The following is a 5322-nucleotide window of genomic DNA, read 5'->3' as shown; positions in this document are numbered from 1 at the left end:
GAAGTTCACGTACCAAGTTTCGTTAAGATATCTCAATTTTTACTCGAGTTATCGTGTGCACAGACGAACAGACGGACGGACGGACAGACAGTCACCGCTTAATCGATTTCTCTTTTCATTCTGATCATTTATGTATACATTTGTCTATATCTATCTCGATTCGTTTTGCCTGTTACAAACAACCGTTATGTGAACAAAGTTATAATACCCTTGTGCACAAGTGCGCTCGGGTATAAAAAAGGCATTTTTTAATTTAAATGTTTTTTTTCTAAAATTTTTATTTACGAATTATGCAAATATGCATATCGAAAGGAAGGGGTTTGATTACGTTTACAACTATGTATTTTATATGGGAAAAAAAAACACTTTTCGTAGAAATGATATAGAATTCTTGAAAACAAACAATACTTTAATCTTTATTGTGTTTCAAGTATATTACTTATCATTTTCTGTACTCTCAATCTTGTTATTAATTTCAGGTGGATCAAGGTAACAATAGAATTTTTAAATTAAGAAAAATTTACAAAAGTACATTCCGTTTAGCTGCATATTTGCTTAGCTGCATTCTGTTAGGAGTTTTATTCAATATGAATGAACATTTTTGCATTTCACAACGATTAACTATTTCCATTTGGGAATGGTTTAATGACTGTGAATACGGATTAAATAACCGAGTGTTTTAATCAAATTTATTTAAGTGCACTAAAATGTTTGCGTTGAACGCGAATGCAGCGCCTTCTTAAGTAATGACTTCTCATCAAATATGGGTTGTAGTGCCACGCCTTTTGTATCAAGTCATCTACATGAATTTATGTACCATAAGCAAATACCATAGTTATGTCTTCATATCAAATTTCAAGTCCATATGGCTTATGGTTCCGAAGTTATAGCTGATAAAAAATTCCATGCTAATGGGAAGTGCCACGCCCCCTTTTACAAACTCATTTTTATTTTTCATAAAGTTTTAGGAAAATTAGAGTGGCGCCGACCACTAATATCTTACTTCAAAAAAATTTTTAGTTAAGTATGCAGAAATTTCCGCCACCTCTTCTCCTATGTTGTATAAATATTTCATAGCTGTATCGATTGGATACAAAAGTGACGTGTCGCGGCCTTAAAATCTCAAACTCATGCGGCAAAAGAAGTTTTATTTCGAAAAAGTTAAGCTAAAATAATTTTGTAGGTCCGTACATTTGTGAGATCGCATTTGGTGTGGCGTAATATTTATTGGTAAAATTCCGCACTCTTTGCAGAATAACGCCCTTAAGAATCCAATCCCTTTTTTTCAGAAATTAATGTCCAAGGAACTAAATTCCTTTTCGTTGAAGAAATACAATTTCAGGAACTTCTTTTCTCTCTTGTGGCAATTGGTTCCGATTAGGAAAGAAATTAAGTCTTCTTTTGTTGACATAAAAAGGATAAAAAATAGCCTACCACTAGTAAGGACAATGCTGTCTTGCACCCAAAAAGATTAAACTTTTTATTCAGAATTTTGATTATTTTTATTATTGGGTATGCAGTTTAGTAGCTAATTAAATTTTAGTAGGTTAAAGAGCAAATTTCAAGACGCTAGAAAATCGCGTTGATTTTTAAGAGCTTTTTGGCTGACGGTGTTGTGCATTTTCTTCCACATAAAGTATGCTCGACAGACAGCCTAAATACAAATCAGCCGCAGTCCTGATCACTTTGGCAGAAATGTTAAAGGTTCTCTACTTCTTATGTTAGGTGTGATCGGACCCAAAATAAAAATAATTCATAGGACACACTCTTATAGATCACTAGGCTGAACCGCGGCTCTGCTCGCGTGGTAGCAGAATATGGTAGAACATTTTAATAGCTTGTTTGTAATAACTTTGGTAGATATGACGGTATACCAAATCTCAAGTTCATGTGACTTATGCTTCCGAACTTATAGCATAAAAATTCCAAGCCTATGGGATGTGCCACGCCCACTTTTTTAAACTCATTTACTCATTCCCTTACTATAAGCACCTACCATAAACATGTCTTCGTACCAAATTTCAAGTTCTTTTGGCTTATGGTTCCGATGTTATAGCTGATTCAAAATTTTCCGGCCTATGGGAGGTGCCACTTCCTTTGCAAAATTGACTATTTAGTTGCAAATAAAACTATACCTATAGCCTTCCCGCGGTAAAAACAAATAAGTGTGCAAAGTTTCGTGCGATTCCGTGTCGCGATCCAAAAGTTAAAAGGTAATAAACAAACAGACATTAACATTTATATATATAGATACAATGCAAAGTCCTCTTCGGCAAGGCTGGTAAAAACACAAAAAGCTTGTAACTTATATATTGAGTTAACACGATTGCAAAAAAATTGTATCGTGAGGGAGTTGCGGGTTAAATAAAAATGGTTTGAATTAATAAAAGATTCAAACTTCAATTTATTGAGTTTAAGAGTTCGAAATGGAGTTTTAGTTCGTGTTACAAAACAAAAAAAAAAATAGTATTTTCTAGTATACCTGCGCGGCGTTAAAACGCCAAAATTATATTTAATTTTAGCACAGGTGACAGCCCTGTAAGTCAGAGTTTTAGGCGATCAGTGTATCAAATTTCATCAACATCTGTCCATCTGTTTCAGAGTGAAGAAAAGTCTCGCATAGTCTCACGCACATCGACAGGTCAAGCTTTTTTATTTATATCTCAAATTCGCAAAAGCGGTGCAGAACGAATGACCTTATATGTAGTTAGAAATGTAGATATGACTTTTCTAAAAGATGGCAACACTAATCAAAAATATTTTCAAACTAAAGCTTTTATAAATCTCTTTCAATTGAAACTCGTGCTATAATATTTCATAAAAATTGTAGATAAAATAAATAAATTCGACTTTTTCAAATTCGACTTGGCAACTCTGCTCAAACTAATTTTCAAACTGAAATCTATGTAAATGTTGTTCGTCTGGCGCTGTAATACCATTTCAATCAACTGATGAATTAATTTGAATTTTATTTCCCAAATAAGTGGCAACTCTCCTTAATATAGTACAGAAACAAAGCCGTTTCAAACACATTTCGACCAGTGCTCATATTATTACAATTAAATAATCTTACCTTCAATTACATCTTAAATATTCTAAATGTTCAAACACCGCTCTTTGGTTTTCCACCCATATTTTATATTTAATGTCAAAATTTTCCTATAGGTGGCAACCCTTTTTAAAATATTTTAAACTAAAACCTTCAGACCTATACTCCCATACTCATATAAATTACCTAATTGCGTTAACTCAGGTTTAATCAGAATTCCTGGACATGTGACAACTCTTCTAAAAATAATTCATAAATAAAGCTTTTTCAAACACATTTCGATTGATACCCATCTTTCAATAATTTATTTAAAATATTTGAATTTATCCTTTTAAACACGTGGTAACCCTCTTCAAAAACCTCACAACTATTTTAGATGTTCACACCAAATTTTTATTAATACTCTTTCTTAATACACTCGTATTTAATAACTTGTGCATAAGTATACTAAATTCGACTCTGCAAACTGGTGGCAACCCTCTTCAAACGTATTTTCAATGGCAAACCTTCTTAAATCTCCTTTTTCTGACATTCTGATAAATATTTCAACTTACAGATGAATAATCTGAGTTTGTTTTTTAAACATGTGGCAACCCCCCTGTAAACTGTACAAACATAGAGTATTTTTAAACATATTTCGATTGATCCCCATATTTTGTTAATCCCTCCAACTTGTTAACTACTTTAGATTTAACTTTGTAAACAGGTGGCAGCTCTTATAAAAAAGTTAAAACTTATCTGCATGTCTACAGCCTAAGCCCTTTATTTTGCCTATTAAATTTTTTTAAATCGAACGAACGGTGCGGATCTGGAGGCATTCATTATTAAATAATTTTGATTAAATTTTTAACACCTGGCAACTCTTTTCTAAAAAGTAAAACCTTATTGCACATCTACAGCCCAATCGCTTTCGATACCTCATTTTTGAAAATCGAACGAAGGGTGTAGATCTGATGGCTTGGACAAAAAATCCCTTAGCGTATTATATATATGTATATATAGGTTCGATCAGCGGTCGCGAATGATTCTAACGGTACGGCTTTTCAACGTTCTTATTATCGGTGGAAAAATAAATTGAAGCATTTTAGAGGTCACTGAGGTTGCATGACTTGAATGGACTTTTATTCAGCTGACTTCTGTATTTAATTCAATTAAGGCAGTTTGGTAAAACACACGGATACCGATCCATTCAACCACTGGAAACTAAGGTGAGGTAATCTCGAATACCTTGAGTAGCTCGGTGAAATTTTGAAGGTCAAACGAGTTTACTTGCACACAAAATCCTCTGGGAATAATGACCAGTTAATGAGGCTTCAAATTTAGTTTGCATAACAAATTACAAAGAATGCTTACAAAAGTGGAAACTTGTTGAGCTTATGGCAAGCTTAAAACGATTATAAACCATTTGTAGATATTTGCGCATTATGAAATGTAAATTGAAGGCCACCAAGAAAGCGAAAAAAAAACTTAAAGGGAAAGGTGAGATGACTTCACAGCAACTTAGCGCAACACTTTTTCTTTTCATTAGTTCCTGAGGTACTCATTTCAGCAGAGAAGTTCAATAAACGCATTTATTTAAGCGAATGCTATGAAAAAAGCAACAGCTATGAAGATAGCAAAAAAGCTTCACAAGCACAAAAGAGCAACAATAGAGCCAACGGCCATTCAACTATTTTGGAACTTTTCAGCCATCATTTAGCTAGAAGTTGATAGACACTGGCGTTAATTGTAGTAGCCGGCCAGCGAGGCGTGGAACTTTTAGCAAAAAAAAAGGGAAAATAAGAACAGCCTTTTTTCTCATAGGTAGGTTTGTTGGATATAATATTTTTGTGTGCATATGTATGTTAATATGTGAGTGTAGTAATTATTCTCCATAAATAATTTTTATTCGCAAGGCGTATGATGTAATGCTTAAAATAACAAGTAAGAAAGTCTAAGTTCGGGCGGAGCCGAACATTAAATACCCGGCGCAAGTTTTCCACCTTTCCGAAAGCTACCGCTACATGATAAGCCGGGGTGTATACATTTTAAGTAAATTAGCGTCCTTAAATTTCGAAATATTGAAATTTAAAGCATATCTGAAATTTACCGTTATATGAAAAGCGGCCTCAATTTTAGTCCGATTTCAACAATTTTCAACGGTTTGCTTTTATGTGGCAAGCACAATAACCATACCGAGCTTGGTACAAATTGCTAGAACGGTTAGCGAGATACATATATGTGATTACAAGTGGGCGGTGCTACGCCCATTTTCCAAAATTTTGTCATAAACG

The sequence above is a fragment of the Rhagoletis pomonella genome, unplaced genomic scaffold, assembly GCF_013731165.1.
Source record: "Rhagoletis pomonella isolate Grant_MI unplaced genomic scaffold, Rhpom_1.0 Rhpom_scaffold_00013, whole genome shotgun sequence".
NCBI lineage: Eukaryota > Metazoa > Arthropoda > Insecta > Diptera > Tephritidae > Rhagoletis > Rhagoletis pomonella.
Note: the sequence above shows the minus strand (reverse complement) of the source record.